This window comes from Bos indicus, chromosome 2 (genome assembly GCF_029378745.1).
Source record: "Bos indicus isolate NIAB-ARS_2022 breed Sahiwal x Tharparkar chromosome 2, NIAB-ARS_B.indTharparkar_mat_pri_1.0, whole genome shotgun sequence".
Classification (NCBI taxonomy): domain Eukaryota; kingdom Metazoa; phylum Chordata; class Mammalia; order Artiodactyla; family Bovidae; genus Bos; species Bos indicus.
This window is the reverse complement of record NC_091761.1, coordinates 20,308,145-20,327,735: the sequence shown is the minus strand read 5'-3', so window position 1 is coordinate 20,327,735 and position 19,591 is coordinate 20,308,145. Positions and strand designations below refer to the sequence as shown.

Below are 19,591 nucleotides of genomic sequence, written 5' to 3'. Positions count from 1 at the left end.
TTTTCCTGTGGTCATGTATGGATGTGAGAGTTGGACCGCGAAGAAGGCTGAGCGCCGAAGAATTGATGCTTTTGAAGTGTGGTGTTGGAGAAGACTCTTGAGAGTCCCTTGGACTGCAAGGAGATCCAGCCAGTCCATTCTGAAGGAGATCAGCCCTGGGATTTCTTTGGAAGGACTGATGCTAAAGCTTAAACTCCAGTACTTTGGCCACCTCATGCGAAGAGCTGACTCATTGGAAAAGACTAATGCTGGGAGGGATTGGGGGCAGGAGGAGAAGGAGACGACAGAGGATGAGATGGCTGGAGGGCATCACTGACTCGATGGACGTGAGTCTGAGTGAACTCCGGGAGTTGGTGATGGACAGGGAGGCCTGGCATGCTGCGATTCATGGGGTCACAAAGAGTCAGACACGACTGAGCGACTGAACTGAACTGAAAATTTCCTTTAGGAGCAAAATAAAGATAACTTTACATCTTTCTTTGAATGCATCTTTCTTTGAAGATATATCCTTCATAACGCATAGCTAAAATATATTATTTAGGGGTACAAGGCAATTGTATAATTATTTCTTAAGAACATATTGGAGCTGTTTTATCTATTTTCTTTACAGTTTTACAGGCTTGTGCTTGGTTTCTTAGATAATGGGCAGTTTGATTTTATTATAACTTTAAAAGTTGGCAGCTGCTCAGCAATATTTTACATTTCAACACCTATAATGTATACTTAAAGGTAAAATATTTTAAAATGAGTGATATTACAAATCAGCCATTTGCATAAATCTGTCTCAAACTCTTGGAACCACATTTACAGGTAAAAATAGTTTCCATTTTAATGATAGTAATGTCCAGTAAGAGGTGAGAATCTTTCTCTCAAGATTGTTTCCAATAAATAAGGGAACAAACATCTCCATTTTAAATGAAATCTTTAAGAGGTTACGAAAATATGGCAAAACCATGAATCCTTTATAAAAAAACTATTTATAATACTATTTAAAAGGTCACTTTCCATTTATCAGTTCAGTTCAGTTCAGTCGCTCAGTCGTGTCTGACTCTTTGCGACCCCATGAATCACAGCACGCCAGGCCTCCCTGTCTATCACCAACTCCCGGAGTTCACTCAAATTCATGTCCATCGAGTCGGTGATGCCATCCAGCCATCTCATCTTCTGACGTCCTCTTCTCTTCCTGCCCCCAATCCCTCCCAGCATCAGAGTCTTTTCCAATGAGTCAACTCTTTGCATGAGGTGGCCAAAGTATTGGAGTTTCAGCTTCAACATCAGTCCTTCCAATGAACACCCAGGACTGATCTCCTTTAGGATGGACTGGTTGGATCTCCTTGCAGTCCAAGGGACTCTCAAGAGTCTTCTCCAACACCACAGTTCAAAAGCATCAATTCTTCGGCGCTCAGCTTTCTTCACAGTCCAACTCTCACATCCATACATAACCACTAGAAAAACCATAGCCTTGACGAGATGGACCTTTGTTGGCAAAGTAATATCTCTGCATTTCAATAGGCTATCTAGGTTGGTTATAACTTTCCTTCCAAGGAGTAAGAGTCTTTTAATTTCACCATCTGCAGTCACCATCTGCAGTGATTTTGGAGCCCCAAAAAATAAAGTCTGACACTATTTCCACTGTTTCCCCATCTATTTCCCATGAAGTGATGGGACCGGATGCCATGATCTTCCTTTTCTGAATGTTGAGCTTTAAGTCAACTTTTTCACTCTCCTCTTTCACTTTCATCAAGAGGCTTTTTAGTTCCTCTTCACTGTCTGCCATAAGGGTGGTGTAATCTGCGTATCTGCGTTATTGATATTTCTCCCGGCAATCTTGATTCCAGCTTGTGCTTCTTCCAGCCCAGCGTTTCTCATGATGTACTCTGCATAGAAGTTAAATAAGCAGGGTGACAATATACAGCCTTGACCTACTCCTTTTCCTATTTGGAACCAGTCTGTTGTTCCATGTCCAGTTCTAACTGTTGCTTCCTGAGCTGCATATAGGTTTCTCAAGAGGCAGGTCAAGTGGTCTGGTATTCGCATCTCTTTCAGAATTTTCCATTTATAGTTATTACAAAATATTGGCTATATTCCCCAGGTTGTACAATATGTCCTTGAGCATGTCTTACAATAAGTACTTGTACCTCCCACTCCTCCACCCACTGGTAACCATTAGCTTATTCTCTATATCTGTGAATCTACTTCCTCTTTTGTTATATTTTTTAGATTCTACATATAAGTGATATCATACAGTATTTGTCTTCCTCTGTCTTGTTTCACTTAGCATAATGCCCTCCTACTCCAACCATGGACTTCCCTGATGGCTCAGAGGGCAAAAGTGTCTGTCTGCAATGCAGGAGACCCGGGTTTGATCCCTGGGTCAGGAAGATCCCCTGGAGAAGGAAATGGCAACCCACTCCAGTACTACTGCCTGGAAAATCCCATGGATGGAGGAGCCTGGTAGGCTACAGTCCATGGGGTCGCAAAGAGTCGGACACGACTGAGCGACTTCATGACTTCACTCACTCCAACCATAGTGCTGCAAATGGCAAAATTTTGTTCCTTTTTATGGCTGAGTAGTATTCTATTGTATATACATACAACTTTTAAATCCATCATCTGTTGATGAACACTTAGCTTGTTTCTATATCTTGGCAATTGTAAATAATGCTACTATGAACATTGAGACACATGTATCTTTATCTTTTTGATTTCTTTTTTTTTAAACAGATGTATACCTAGGAGTGGAATTGCTGGGTCATATGGTAGTTCTACTTTTAGCTGTTTGAGAAACCTCCATGCTGCTTTCTACAGTGGCTGCACCAATTTACATTCTCACCAACAGTGTACAAAGGTTCCCTTTTCTCCACATCCTTGCCAATATCTGTTATTTGAAAAAACTTTTTATTTTTAAACAACTTTAACTTTACAGGAAGTTGCAAAAATAGTACACAGAAGTCCTCTGTACCTTCATCCAGTTTCTTCCATGGTAACATCTTATGTAACTATGATACAATATTAAAACCTGGAAATTGACATTGGTGTACCATAGAATTTATTTAGATTTCATCTGTTTTACTTGCACTTAGTTTTATATGTGTGTAGTTCTATGCAGCTTTGTCACATGTATAAACGCACAAACCACCACCACAATCAAGATAAGAACTGTCCCATTGCCACAAAAATACCTCATGCTACCCCTTTATAATTTAAAATAAATTATTGAGCCCAAATATCTTGTTTATGGTGAGAAGGCATGTACATGTATCATCATTATCATCACATGAATTTATTGAATGCTATGCTCTGATTGTGTTAATTGTTTCATATGATTTCATTTAGTTTTTGCAAAAATCTTATGAGGTACTTTAAAAAAAAACTTCATTCATTTAAAAGGATAACAAAGGTAAAATTAAACAAAGAAAACTTACGATTCACCTGATGTATTGTCTTCTAACACATCAGCTATTTGCTTCAAGCCCGGTTTTAAATCTGATACAGATTCAGTTCAGTAAATATTGCACACTGAGCGAGGTGATGAAGGGATTACAGGTGCTGATAAAGTGCACTGCTCAGCACGAGTCCACACACTCCCCGGGTCACGTCTTCTCTTGAGATCCTGCAATTACCAGGGCCAGCCTCAGCTCTCCAGAGCCCTGGGGACAAAATTCATTCCTCCTGAATGACTTGGCACAGAGTCACCTCTGACAGGACTAGGAGGGCCTGATCATTTTAATTCTTCCTTCCTAGTTTTGTTTTTGAGATTTTACACCTTCAAATACTTGAGTATTCATAAAGTCATGATATGCTAGGGAAAATACCAACCTGTTGGCTCAGTGGTAAAGAATCCACTTGCCATGCAGGAGACACGAGTTTGATCGCTGGGTTGGGGAGATCCCCTGGAGAAGGAAATGGCAACCCACTCCAGTATTCTTGCCTGGAAAATCCCATGGACAGAGGAGCCTGGTGGGCTATAGTCCATGGGGTTGCAAGAGTCAGACATGATTTAGTGACTAAACCATCACGAAAATACCAACATGACTTAAATTAGCCACCCTGGAACAAGGAGAACTGACAGGTAATTTAATGGTTGTTTTCACTGGTCCAAGCAGGCCACTGGAGAATAGGGAGTACCTAGAAGAACACTGGACTGGGAGTCAGAGCTCCCCACTAGCATTGTTGGCTTTGCCACTAACCCCTGTATCATATGTGAACTTCCAAGGGTCTTAGATTTCTCAAATAAAGGCAAGGGGATTCAGTCAATGATGGCTGTTATGGATGAAATATTTGTATCCCCTCAAATTGGTATTTTGAAACCTTAATACCCCATGTTATGGTTTTTGGAGGTGGGCCTTTGAGTTGTGATTAAGTCATGAGAGTGGAGCTCTCTTGCAAGGGATTATTGCCCTTGTGAAAGAAACCCCAGAGAGCTTCTTACCCCTTCCACCCTGAGAGGAGAGTGAAGAGACAGCTGTTTACAAAGCAGACACCAAATCTGCTGGTGCCTTAATTTTGAACTTCTCAGCCTCCAGGACAATGAAAAAAAAAAAAAAAGTTTGTGGTTCAAGCCACTCAGTCTATGGCATTTTTTTAGAGCAGTCCAAATGGACTAAGATAATGACCAAGGTCCTTTCCAGTGCTATCTTTATAAAGCAAATGTTAAAAGGGTTTCTTGGGGGTACAGGCTTGTAATTTTTGGGTGAAAGTGAAAGTCGCTCAGTGGTGTCCGACTGTTTGCGACCTCATGGATTATTCAGTCCCTGGAATTCTCTAGGCCAGAATACTGGAGTGGGTAGCCGTTTCCTTCTCCAGGGAATCTTCCCGACCTAGGGACTGAACCCAGGTCTCCCTCATTGCAGGCAGATTCTTTACCAGCTGAGGTACCAGGGAAGCCCAAGAACACTGGAAGGGGTAGCCTGTCCCTTCTCCGGCAGATCTTTCTGACCCAGAAATCAAACCAGGGTCTCCTGCAATGCAGGATTCTTTATCAGCTGAACTACCAGGGAAACCTAATTTTGGGGTAGGTGACAAATTAATTAGAAATATTCCATATGGCTTAAAATAGACTTCCAGCTCAAAATGGATGCTTTATTTTTTTTTTTTAGTTTTTTAAATTAATTTTATTTTATTTTTAAACTTTACATAATTGTATTAGTTTTGCCAAATAGCAAAATGAATCCACCACAGGTATACATGTGGATGCTTTAGAAGCTACGGATCTTGTAAATATAACTTTTAGGGTCTTTGCTCAAATTTTCCTGTGGAATTCACTTTTAATCTTGAAAATTGATTGAACTATATTTATTAGCAAATAATGTGCAAATGCTTGGTACTATTCTACTATAACATTTATGGTAAATAGAAATCTCAGTGATGAGGAAGTTGTGATGCCAAATTCCTGATTTAAACTTGTCTGTTTCCAGCTGCGTGATCTTTGGGAAAGCTCTTGACCTTTGTGAGTCACATTTCTTCTCCTCAGGTTGCTGTTTATATACTAAAATTTTCTTAGGTATCTTTTGGGGAAGTTACTGAAGTTGAAGATATGGGAAACAGGTCAAGTAAGGTACTACCTCAACAATATATATTAGGAAGAAATAACTCAGACATGACTTATTGCACATGAAAAAAATCACCTTTAATGACTTTGAAATAATTATTCCTATCTAGCCACCAAAATGTAACAGTTTTACTTCTAAATATTAAGACTGGTAGTACCCTAACTTTGGACATAATGCATTTTCAAAAACATGCATGAAATTAAAGTTGTACAGGTAGAACAATAGACTTCATAGTTTAAAGGAGGGTACTGTCCGTTTCCAGAGTTAATAATTTTAATTTATATAGTTCGTCGTCAACATAGCTTTATTGAACATATGTGCCAGAAGCTTTTCTAGTCAGGGAACAAAACATGTAAAAAGATCTCTGGTTGGATGGTCCTACCTGAGGAACGCTTGGAGGAGACAGAAATAGATAAAGTAAAAGATCTGAGTATTTAATTCACTAGAAGGTGATACATGAGAGAAATAAGCTTTGTTGGGGTGGGGAGCATGTATGTTTGGGAAGGGTACAAATGGATGTAGGGTCATCTAGGAAGGCTTCTGTGAAGTGGACATGAATCTGGAAGGCAGAAATGGCTGCTGGATCTCAGAGTGCAGCTCCATCTCCATACCAAGGAAGTTCCATCCTGAGAAAAGTCTATACAGCTGCACTCAGGAGATGATACAAAACCTAAGTGTCCCTTCTCATACCGTGCCCAGGCTGGCCAGCTGAGAGGGGTTGCTAACATGGGTTTCTCTTGTGAGCATCAATGGCGGACACCACAGACAAAGGGGTCTGTAAAGGCCTACAACTGAGCGAGGGATGTTGGCAGCGTTATCTTGCTCGACTAGCCAGTTTGCTTGCTTGTTAGCAGATACACTCACCATTCCCAGCAAATGGCCATGTAGTTCCCTCTCAGGCAGGGCTTCTCTTGCTCCCATCAGCCATCTCTCAGGCTCACTAGGTCTTAGGTTTCCAGGGTTGAATGACTGACACATCGAAGTTAAAAGGGAAAATGTATTATTAGAACTCTGTTTACTTTCTTGTCTTCTTTCCCATATTCCAGATTCAAATAATAAAGCCATTTTTCTGTACAAGACACAAAAATATTTTTAAAAGGGCATGCAAGTTCAGCCAGTAAGAACCATAATCACGGTATTGAATGGTAAGCTCTAGGTATAACTTTTTCAAAATATGGGATCTTTTTATTTACTCTCAACACCTGGGAGCCTAGCCAGTGGCACAAAATTATTTAGTCCCCAGATTTGCTCTCCTGCTTAATAGCATCACCAGGACCAGCTTTCTGTAAAGGCAATCTTGCTTTTAGTTTGCGGAGAATTCATCTCTCTATCCTACTTCCTAAGGCCACTCGTTCCATTCCCTAATATAAAATAAATGTCTTCAAAGAGGTAAAAACTGGCTTAAAATTATACCTATGTGTAAATGACTGATATTAGGTTAGGAGCAGGCTGTGCTGGGAAGGAAGGGGCGCACAAGCCAGAGACTATGCTCCAGCCTGCAAGCCCCTCAGGGCACCGCAGGGCCTGTAGACCGTGGAGGCAGCTCAGGGTATGCCTCCTCCTGGTGCCTGGAAGGGAGGAGGGGGAAGGCAGTCACCCAGCCCAGCTCTTTGGGGCATCCAGCCACTGGATAATCAGCACAGATTTGCAAGGGGGTTTGAGCAGGACTCACCAGTGAGCCTGGCCCTGTGGTCCAATGCAAAGGGAAAGCAGGGGGATATTTGTTCAAGGCGGCTGCAGAGAGTGTTCTCAGGAGTATAATCTAGGAGAACCCAGTCAGAGTGAGATGGGTGAGGTGTGGTCAAGTTCGAAGAAAGAGGAGAAAACAGGATGGAGCAGGGGCCAAGTGGAGTCTGTGACCCCATGGGCTGTAGCCTGCCAGGCTCCTCTGCCCATGGGATTCTCCAGGCAAGAGTACTGGAGTGGGTTGCCATTTCCTTCTCTAGGGGATCTTCCCAACCCAGGGATAGAGCCCAGGTCTCCATTGCAGGCAGATTGTTTACCACCAAAGCTATGAGGGAAGCTCTTGGAACTAAAGCTGGGTACAAAAGACCTTGTGAATAGGATGTGGGGAGGGGGTTAGGAGGGAGTCTGTGAGTACAGAAACTCTCCCAAAGAGTTTTCTTATAGTGTGCTGGTTCAGTGAGATGAGCTTCTCTAGAAAAGTCTCCCAAGCTCCAACCCCCCCAAAAAAGAGACTGAGAAGACTGCAAACTACATTCTTCTTACATCAGCCTATTGAGTGGTTTGAGAAGTCCTACAACAAATAGACCTGCTTGGATGTACTTAACCCATCATTTTCCCAATTAATTTGACTTTGGCTCTTAATCTTACATTATATCTAATCCATTCCTAGAAACACCCTTTGGGAAACACTCTTTCTTCCAGTCTAATTATAATACAGTGACTACTCACCTGAAGCTTTCCTGGCCACAAAGGTGGTGCCCTGCAGAGTGTTTGCTAGGGAACACACGTTTCCCCACCTCCTGACCCCCCATCCACAGGAGACAAGATCACCGTTTCCCTCCTGACCATGAGGACATTTGGCATCTGATGAAATGTAGCTCAGAGAACACCAACAACCTGCTACGAGACCTGAAAACTTTCGTGACTATGCTATAGAACAGCTTTGATGTACCGGCAAGAGTATTTTTCTGCTAGCTGGAGAGAAATACCCTTTTCTCCCTATTTCCCTTCACTGTACTTGTCAAATCTGGAGGTTTGTTTACATTATTACTATATATATATATATATATATATTTTTTTTTACTGTGATGCTTCTTCAAGGCATAGCTGTCAGTTAGCAGCACTTTATTATAAAGCCAGTGCTGGCTAACAGACCATGAACCATTGATAGCTAATACACTTAGCTAATACACCTCACCCCTACTGAATAAGGGAGCCAAATAGCTAAATTTGGTTTTCCCAAGGACATTGATTAAAAGAGTTGACAATGCCACTTGAAAGCAAAATTTCCAATTGTCTAAAATGAAAAGCTTTCTCTATCTTCCTGTCTTAGGCTGGGGAGAAAGTTTATTTTCCTACTGTGTGTAAATAATGGATTTTGCCTTTTCTGAGAATCCGTCATCGAAGAATATGTTGAATACTCAAACAATGGCAGTCTAAATTGTCCTGCAGTGACACTAACTAGCTGGAACTAATTCAGAAATGTACACAGAGCAGGATGAGGGTAACTTGGTGTGTGGGGAAGAGCCGCATACCTCACCTGCCTTCATCATATCTCATCTGAGGACAGGTGCTGGCTGGGCCAAAGCTTCCTGGAAAATACAGAGACCTTGTTGCAAGTTATACCCATCTTTTTCTTTTCTTTCATTCTTTTTTTTAAGAGACTCTTTCTCAGAGAATGTAAAAGCTCAAATGCTTTTTTTTCTGGCTGAGAGCTGCGGGCATAACCAGCAGCAACCTCCAGTAATTAATCATAGCTCTGAGATGGGTGCACACGTTCAAAGACATTTTCAACCCACTGAAACACGTCATGGATTTAAAATTCTGCCATAGAGCAGAATCTCTGGAATGAAACTTTACTTTCTTTCTGATTTTAATGTACCTACGGAGTGTGCCAAAGGCAGCTCTTGGAAAGTCATCAGGGATGGAAGAATTTCTCCTGAGGGATCCAAGGCAGGCAAGTATCTCTGGAACCAGAGACAAGCTGCAAGATGGGCAGAGACTAGCATGTGACACTGGGCAAAATATTAGGTGAGTGTTTTGGTAACGCTCTTTCGTCGTAATGAACAGAGACTCTCCAGTTGCAGGAGTGATTTATTTCAAGGATGCCTGTGGACTAGCACTAGCAATAGAAAATGCTCAGGGCCCGAGATAGTTCTAGAAACCACCTGTGCCCTCTGTTGCTCTCAGGAGCTACAGGGATGCCTCTATGGGTTTAACTGCTTATTTTGTCATCCGCTCCATCTTGCCCTTTTTGTGGACTGGCTACCTTGCTTGCTCATAACATCCCCCCTTCTTATGAGTTCACAAGCACAGGTTCCCTTTTGTTCCACCCTTTGTGAAGTTCAGAAAGGGTGAATTAAACAGGATTAAATTAAAAGTCAATTAAAAGGATGAATTGACTCACTTTTTTTTTTTTTTTTTTGCATTTTCATAGTCCATATTTCCAAGACAGCAAGTTTAACTGGTCCAGATTATAGTTATGGGCCAGGCTACATCATGGTTTGCTGGCCAGCCTGTGTGTGGCCTGCCTTTGGGTCAGGTGCTTACCCCTGGCTTTATCCACTTGGACAGGTGTAGAGGAGTCACATTGTTTAACACAGGCTCCTCTTCAGCAGGGAGGTGATTGGACAAGCATAGTGGCTGACATCTGAGGTCATTGTTGTATTCCCATTCCATAATTAGTGACGTCCCTCAGAGCAACCCCTGCTCTTCTCCTGTACCAGCCCGCACAGCTATCAGATGTCTATTCTGCTTCTAAAGAAGTGTCTCATCTGTTCAGGTTTTCCCATCCTCACAGCCACTAGCCTTGCTCAGGTCATACTCACCCCCACCTGATTTCTCTGTAACGCTCTGCTAACACTGCTATGCTCCTCTAGTCTTGCATCAATCTTGCTACAGTTCAAACCTGATCGCACCACACCCTGCTTATAATATTCAATGGCTCCTCATTGCCCAAAGGGTAAAGTCTAAGTCCTTGGTGTGATTTAGAAGGTTTAGAGTATTCCATGACCTGCTACCTGCCAGCCTCCTCCCCGGTCGTCTCTCACCATCCCTACTTCAAGCTCTACTCAACTCAACTCCTGCCTGTTTCTCATACCTGCTGCGTTCTCTCTTGCCTTGGAGACTTTGTGCCTGCTTCTCCCTTTGCCCTTCGTTAGTTCCCTCTCCTTCTCAGCCAAAACTTCACTCCTCTGACTTTTCTGACTCCCTAGACTATCTGGTCAGAGAAGGCACTGGTGACCCACTCCAGTACTCTTGCCTGGAAAATCCCATGGACGGAGGAGCCTGGTAGGCTGCAGTCCATGGGGTCACGAAGAGCTAGATACTACTGAGAGACTTCACTTTCACTTTTCACTTTTATGCATTGGAGAAGGAAATGGCAACCCACTACAGTGTTCTTGCCTGGAGAATCCCAGGGACGGGGGAGCCTGGTGGGCTGCCGTCTAGGGGGTCGCACAGAGTTGGACACGACTGATGCAACTTAGCAGCAGCAGCAGCAGACTGTCTGGTGGGGACAGGGAGCACATCGACTGTGTTTGCAGTTACCACCCCGAGCCTAGCCCCTTGGACTGGAACTGCACACAGTAGGTGCTCTGTAAACATTTCTTGTGGGCAAGCTGCTGAATCCTAGAACCCCAAGAAGCCATCATTTCTGGATGGAACTCAAAGAGTGAAAGGTAAGTGAAAGAGTGATTTGGAGAAAGGACGAGAGAAATAGAGTGAAGTGAGGTCGTTATTGTCGCTCAGTCATGTCCGACTCTGCGACCCCATGGACTGCAGCACACCAGGCTTTCCTGTCCATCACCGATTCCAGCGCCTGCGCAAGCTCATGTCCACTGAATAGGCGATGCCATCCTATCATCTCATCCTCTATTGTCCCCTTCTCCTCCTGCCTTCAATCTTTTCCACTGATGAAATGATGAAGTGACGAAGTGAGGGAGAGGACATAGCATGAGGATTTTGAAAAGCACGTGGCATATGGATGGGAGCAAAAAGATCTGTGGACTTTGGCTACTGAGAGAAATAGGCAGCCCACAGAGGGCTGGCCAAGATCAAAGGACTTCGCTGGGAAATCTATCTTAAGGATATCTACCCATTAACAACAAGTAGGATTTAGACTCTGGATTAATTTCTTTAGCAGAGAAAAGGGTCCAACTCCCTCCTAAAGCATTTGGAATAGCTGTGGTGCCTCAGATGGGATGGACCTAGATGATGTCTGTTTCCTGGGACAACCTGCATTCAGAAATGTGGCCTACAGCTCCCTATGTGTTCCCCAAGTCCAGAGATTTCTACTTCTTCCTCATAAAGATTCTCAGAAGTTTGTGGAATAATTTCTTTGCCTTTTAAGAAACCTGGGCTAGGCTCTGTTCCTTGTGTCCTGCCCACCCCACCCCATGGGGAGCTAGGGGGAGAGAGATGAGCGAGACATGCCTGACACACTTCTATAAGGGGGTCACGCTTGCCCCTCTCTGACGACAGCCTTCTCTAGGAGGGGCCTGGAGGCAGGCTGCCATGGTTGTTATTTCTACTCTGTTGGCATTGGGTAGATATTACGTCTTCTGAATAGCTGCCAGAAGCATGCAAACGACACCATTTCCCACATATTTTAATGTGAGGGGCTAAATTCTTGAAGCTAAATACACTGAAGCCAAGAAGAAGACAGGCACCTCATGGTATTTAGCAAGTGGGAGATAGAGCAGGAAACGGAGATGGCAAAGGGCAAGTCGGTCGCTGGGCATAGAGAAACGCATTCTCCTTAGCACAGATCAGCCACGGCCTCTCCTAGAATCAGCTTCCTGCCAGTAGCAGATGGTAACCAGAGGAGAGTGCAGGAAACCAGGACGGAGAGAAAGGCTGAAGTCTATAAGCACCTGCAAGATCCTGAGGACTGTCCCCTTTGACCGGGGTCAGAGAAGGAAGAAATCGCTCCTGGAAGCTCATGGAGGGGTCCAGGTCTGAATTAGAAAGGCTTGTAGATCACACCCACATGACCACCTCCCTCCAAATGCCCTGCCATGAGACGTGACCCAAGCAACACTAGCAGGACACAGCCCTTGTCCTCACGTCCAGAGGCAGTGCGGGGCCCTATCCCAAAATCGAGGTCTTAGTCATTTCTTGATCGTTCACTCGGAAGAGCTGTGGGATCTAACCTCCTGGCCACCCAGTCTGAGATTCACACATTTGCTCAACATTTGCTGCATCAATTTCATCCTTTTTTCTCCTTTTTCTTCCCTCCACAAAGAGCAAGCAAGCAAACAAACAAAACCAAAACTGAACCAAACAGCCCTAAACAAGCTGGGTTATCTTGATCAAGGCACAAAACCTCTCTGAGCTTGTTTTTTTTCAGTTGCAAAACGAGGGGATTAAACTGGGTGAAAAGTCCCCACTATTCCTAAAGTCTATGATGTTTCATTCAAAAACTAGTCAGAGACTTTAGGAAAGAGGAGGAAACGCATTCTTTTCCCTGATGGGCCATCAAATAACAAGAGTAATGAGTATTTGGGTGCAGGGTTCACAATAAGCCTGACTTACAGACTCAAGCTGCCTAATTAAATGATGGCCTCCCCAAGGTCACAGCCTCCTTCCTGTTGGTGTATCTCTCTGCTCAGTGACTGGTGCTCCATAATGGGATGCAAAGCATGGGCTCCCTGACAGCTGTTGACTTAACTCTTAACAGACGTTGTTTGTTTATCTCCAAGGTGGATTCCACACAGGCACCTAAGGCCCCAGTGGGCGGAGGCACAGGATTGCTGTACAGATTTGTCTGTATTCTTTTCTCTTCATCACTGATTAAACCAGTGTGTCTGGTGGGAGTCAGATTTATTTTCCTGCCTGGCTTCCTTGCTCACAGTTGGGCCGCCTTGGGATGTTGATTCTTGTTCTTTTGCCCATTGTTTCCCTGCTCCCTATTTCTAATTTCTTTCTTTCTTTTTTTTTTTTTTTCCCAGAGGCTGACGCAGTTCTTTCCACCCTGAGCGCTTGGCCCTACTCTCCAGCTCTGGGCTCTGTAACCCATAGCAACAAGAGAAGGGAAGCAGGTGATCGCCCACCACACACGCGTATTATTCTCCCCCCTCTCTCTGGCTCTGGCAGTCTAGGGCACACAAAGGGAGGAGTCTCAACTGCTGCAGTGCCAATTAGAGACACAGGCCTCATGGCTGGTGCTGAACTCACGGGGCTTCCGGGTCACAATGCAGCAGCTGCTGGGGAGCAAGGCAGCCTCTCCTTCTGCTTGCTCCAGCTCCTCGTATTTCTCCAGGGCGGCCCAGTAAAATTTGACCTAGCACACGCTGTGAGAAATGTTTTACAACAGTCCATCTCCTGCTAGCCTAGCCGGAAACCCTCTTTCCTATCACCGTGGAGATTGGCAGAATTATGCTTATTAGCAATGAAGGAACTTACATACAAAGTAAGAAGGAATTTCTTTCCACATGATTTGCTAAATGGAAATTGTAACTAAGTCATTTAAAATCTAAACTCTCACCGCCCCCCCACCCCTCTCATGTTTATGAGGTCAAGGAAGCTTCAACCTAATTCATAATTTTTTTTCTTCTGGCCACATGGCCTAGTCAATTTGACCTAAAGATTTCGAGAGTCAAGTGATTGACCTGTGCTTAAGTAGTAAAAATCCCCTTTCTGTTCAAGGACTAGAAATATTGGATTGGCCAAAAAGTTTGTTTGGGTTTTTCCATAAGACGTTACAGAAAAATCTGAACGATTTTTTTTTTTTTTGCCAATTCAATACCTCTTGAATTGATGGACCCACCTATTCTTACGAGACTTGGCTAGGACTAGTTGTAGGTTAATAAAGGGGTCATTTAAAGCGAGGCATCATAAAAAGTGATATGCACAAACGCATGTAACATTTTATTTTCACTTGAAACAAATATATTTCAGTCTCTCACTCTTTTGATGCAGAGCCAAGATCTGGTGCTTGAAGGCCCAGTCAACTTTCTTGTATAAGCTGTACCTACAGTGTGTCACCCACAGCTTCCAGTGTTACTTTCTTCATGCTCTAAGAATTTAAAGACACTTGAAAAACAATCTGAGCCCGGAATTTGTCTAGATTTTTATGGTTTTCCCCTAATATTTTATAACAGGCTCATTCTAACTTCATTTGAAGTTGGAATAATTTGCTTGTTCCTTCCAAATAATTTCCACTTAGTTTTCAAGGAAAAATTTTTCTTTTCTTTTGCATTCACATTGCTCTGGTTTACATATTATTCAATAAAATGATGAATTACAGAAATAAATGGCAGCTGGCAAGATCTGGAGTGGGAATAAACCCAAGAGCTCTTGATAAGTTGGACACTCAGTTGATGGGAGCAGAGGTATGTAGGTGCTCAAGAGAGGGGCACCCAGCATCAGAGGAAAGCTGGGAACATGTAGCCCTTCCAGCACGGAACAGCTGAACATGATTTACTAATATTAGAAATACCAGAATGTGATCTCTTACCCTAGAAAGCTAATCTTGGCATAGAACGAGGTATTTCCTTTCACCAGTTTCTTCCACAGACATGCTCTTGAACCTGCATGTTCATCCCTAAGATCAACTCTTCATATTTAACCTTTAGACACCTCCACCTGTCTTATTTGCTCTTAAAATTAACCATGTCTGAAAACATGCCTTTCTCTTAAGATGGAATAGAACATGCTGGTTTTGCTAGTAGGAGAACCCTCTCATCAAAGGACAACTCAGGCCAGGTTGAAGCCAAAATGGAACCCAGGAGCCTAGCCTCTCTCAGGTCCCTCCAGGAGACCCCAAGGAACTTCTGAGGATCTCTAGAATTCTTCAAAAGAAAGATGGAGAACATCTGAAATAGGGCATATACTCTGGAGCCAGAGAGAGCTGAGTTCAAGTCCTCGCGATTCTATATGCTCTCTGTGTGACTTTAGGCAAGTTGGTTTTTATTGGAATCATAGTTTCCTCAGAAGTAAGGTGGGAATAATATCAATAAAAATTGTGAGCATATGATGAAACGGTGCATGCAAAATACTCGACATGCTGAGATGATCAGCAGTGTCTTCAAACCAGTTCTTTTTTTTAAAAAAACAACACGGCACCCAGTTCCAAAGGTTGAAAACTCAGTTGCCGCTGGCTCTTCCTTCCTGTTAAACCACCCTACTCCCAGCATATCACTGAGTCATTTGGGGAGGTCTGCATTTTCTAGCCCTTTAACCTTTAATCCTCACCTTAGCTTCCTTTTCATTCCCATATCACCACCTTAGTTCACACCTCCATTTTTCCCTAATTTCCTACTAGTCTGTACCCTCAAATTCAACCTACATGTTGATGACAAATGACCTTGAATAACAGAACTGATTGGGCAGGTCATGCTGAGAGATCCTGCCCCCTCCCACCCCCAGTGATGCCCAGTGTCTACCACATAAAGTCCACATGGCTGAGCTGGGCAACCAAAGTTTTCTAAGCTCTAGACTGTTTTCTTTTCCAGGCTTATCATTGACCACTTCCCCACCGACATCTGATGTCCAGCCCAAGTGACTCCTCTCTGTTCTTCAAGTATAAAATCTCATTTTTCACAAAGTCTGTGCCTCTTTCCAGCCCCACCCTCCCGAATCAAGCTCCCCCTCCACACCTCTGGCTGTGTGTAAGTCCCACCATGATTTCAAACTGAAGTAACACTCTTTTATATTATTATTTCATCTTTCTTTTTTTAGGCACCCTCCCCTGACTTCATTCCCCAAAGTTTATACCAATTTCTGCTTTTATTATTCATTTGTACATTTACCATTCTCCCATTTGAGAGATTGTCTCCCCCACGAGCCTGACTCAGACTTAGCCATTGTAACCTTCAGAAAATGTATCTCAGGGTAATATTTTTGATAAATAAAAATCCCAGTGTAATACATAAAATCCAGAAGAGGAAACAAAACCAAAAATAGATACCAAGCATTACCGTGGGGTCACAGTGTTCTATCTCCTGAGCAGCCTTGTAAATGAGGCCACTGCTACACTTGAAGTCTTGGTTTTCCTCCCAGGAGGGTGCCCATGTAGGCAAGGACAGAGATTAATCCAAAGGAAACAGGGTTTTCCTTGACTCTATGTTTTATTATTACATGTTTATTCTTTTTTTTAGGGAGATGAAAGAAAAGGTCTGTAAATTACTATATTGCTATAACAAAGGGAAACCCACATGTTCTTCCAAGTGCCTCTTGCTGCCATTTTGTTTTCTATCTACCAAGCTTGTTAGTAGGGCTTCCCTGGCCATGATTTTCTGAATGCTCAAATTATAGGAAGTTCCTATAATTACTGATGTAAGAAACTATGACCCCAATATCAGTTTCTGGCTTGTCCCACATCAAAATCCTTTCCCCACTGCACTACAAATCTACGTCTTCATACAATATTATTTCATATTATAACCATGAAGAAACATGGAAATTTACAAGTGAATAGTAGTAGAAGGAGAACTCACTTGGTTTCAGGAACTGAGGAAGCCCAAATGTCCCTTATCCTTTCATGTTAAGCTGGACAGACTGGTTGATGAAGGTACTGAGCCTTGGCTCTGACTGCTTGAGGAAGCCACCGTTAGCAAACAAACATCTGCTAGTTTCCCTCCGAGGTCCCTGCCAGCTGTAGCTGAGGCAAAGCAAATGACTACTAACTCCGTTGGCTCACTCCTGCGTTTCTCTAATGCAGAATATTGATTTGTGCCCTGTAACCTGGACCCACACAAATTCTAAAGGTGCAAATGGGCAAAGTCTGATATTTCTAACACCAGAAGAAGCTGTGGAATGGGGCACTGTTGCTGAAGTTAAAAAATACCCGTGACAAGGACTGGAAGGAAAGCTGAGATTGAAACAATGCATCAGTTCATTGAGAGAGTCCCGTTCAGCGTTAAAACAATGGAACTCATATAGAAGAAAGAGCACCCTTTCAGTCATATTAATGAAGTCAGGGTGGTGTTTTGACCCATTTTGAAGGGTAATGGGAATGAGTTGGAGGGTGTAATGAACAAATATAATCTCAGTGATCATTTGATGCAGAAATTCTACTTTTAAAAAGGCCCTCTATATCATGCCTATTCTTAAGCTATTCTTGGCCTTCAGAAGCACTGGGGTATATTAGAAGAGATGTCAGATTCCAGAATTCCTTCCTACTTAGTAGTGTTACTTTTTTGGGATTGAACTTATTTCCTTTTCTATATCTGGCAGTGATACTGCTGAAGACTTGTTAGAATGGGATGAAATATTACATGGAAATCGCTTCTCACAGCCTTGGGCTCATCGTTACCCCCTCTCAGGGCCCAGTGTTCTTCAGCCAGAATGCGTACTGGCAGTGGATTCGCTTTGTAGGCTGACTTGAGGAAAGCAGAGTGGATGTTGAAATCAGGACTCCACTGAGAAAAAAAGAAAAAACCCTAGTGCCCGCCAGAGTTTGCCCAGCACCTGCTTCTCTGGTTGGACCAGGAGTGAGAAAGCTTACCCTGAAGGAAATTAACCAAAACTTCAAGGCCAATTGGAATAATACCATCAGGCATTCAGGAGTCATCAAATTGCTAATGAAGTGTGAGGGGCTTGGCATAAGCTCCCCCCCACCCATCCTACTCCACAGTTTAGCAGCTGTGGATTTCAAAGCATTATTCTCTGTGTCTTCCTGGTTATTTTAAATTCTACTGTCCCTGGCAGAGTGAGGTGTAGAAACAAGATTGGAGATATCTTTCAGACATGAAGCTGACATTAATTCAAAGCAGGTGTTCTGGTCGGATGCTCTCACCTATATGGACAGCTGACTTGTGTTAGGTGTGGCTTTTCTGGAAGGTGACCAGAAGTCCAGGACACTTAAAATCTTGGGACATCTCAGAAGATTCATTAAAGCCCAGGAAATGTCCCTCCTTACTGAGTTCTAAACTGCTGACTTTAAACATAAACATTTGAAGAACCACATTTTCATTAGTGTTAGTCGCTCAGTCGTGCCCGACTCTTTGCGACCCCACGGACTGCAGTCCACCAGACTCCTCCGTCCATGAGATTTTCCAGGCAAGGATACTGGTGTGGGTTGCCATTTCCTACTCCAGGGGACCTTCCCAACCCAGGGATCAAACCTGGGTCTCCTGCACTGCAGGCAGATCCTTTACTGACTGAGCTACAAGGGAAGCTATGTTTTCATTAGATGGGGGCAAAGCCCTGTGCGAGGCACTTACATAGGTCACTCATCTAATCCACACAAATTCACACAGCGCTCCAAGAATGGACACCAGATGCCTGTTATCTAGGTGGGGACACCACGGGAAAGATAAAAGCATATTACTTGCCTAACGGTTCTTGGCCAGCAAAGTGGGGGTAGAACTGAGATGGATTCTATACATGTCCCATTGACTCCAAAAACTATCCTAAATTGTCTACATTGCAAGATATATTACAATACATGAATCACATGAAAGTGATAAAGTTCAAAAAATTTTGGCCTACAAAATGGCCTAGTCATATGGTTCAACCAAATACATCATTTGACCCACAACGTATATTTCATTTGAACTATAGACTTAATCTGAAATTTTATGTCGATGCCATAAAATTACTCAAAAAGGAATGCAAGTAAATGTGATTATATTTGAAGACTAATTCAGTTCCTCTAATTCTTCTGTGGCAAAATACCAGAGTACCTGACTGATCCTACCTTAATGATTCATATACTTCTTGACATTTTTCTAATAATTTTGAAATTAATCTTTGTATTTTTTTTTATCAGCTTTATTGTATTCTGACCAACCGAACTTATAATTGTGTTTCCTTCTCCTTGGCTGCTGAACTTCACTCATTTTGCCATTATGATTTTTATATTATTTCTCAGTTCTTTCCATGCCCAGTTCCTCAATATTGCCTGAGTGATTATTGCTCTTTGAGCCTAGTGGGCTACAGTCCATGGGGTCATAAAAGAGTCAGACATGACTTAGCAACTAAATAACAACAACAATAATACCTTCAAGCAGGAGTATAATTTACAATATTTAAATTATATGAAACTGCATTAGATTCCCTGGGATCTAGAAAATATCTTCAAAAAGGACAAAATCCACCAAAAATGTACTGGTGATACAGTCCTGGGTATTCATTAGAAGGACTGATGTTGAAGCTGAAACTCCAATACTTTGGCCTCCTGATGCAAAGAGCTGACTCATTGGAAAAGACCCTGATGCTGGGAAAGATTGAGGGCAGGAAGAGAAGGGGATAACAGAGGATGAGATGGTTGGATGGCATCACTGACTCAATGGACATGGGTTTGGGTGAACTCTGGGAGTTGGTGATGGACAGGGAGGCCTGGTGTGCTGTGGTTCATGGGGTCGCAAAGAGTCGGACATGACTGAGCAACTGAATTGAACTGATGC

General features: G+C 43.0%; 1 long non-coding RNA gene across 1 annotated transcript; it reads right to left on the bottom strand.

The window, feature by feature from the left end:
* Positions 1–1,224: 1,224 nt before the first annotated feature.
* Positions 1,225–16,815, bottom strand: LOC139186252 (uncharacterized). Its single transcript, XR_011569819.1, has 4 exons — positions 16,679–16,815; positions 6,417–6,521; positions 3,426–3,650; positions 1,225–1,877 (listed from the first exon to the last, which is right to left on the bottom strand). It is a non-coding gene; the product is annotated as an uncharacterized lncRNA (long non-coding RNA).
* Positions 16,816–19,591: the final 2,776 nt, after the last annotated feature.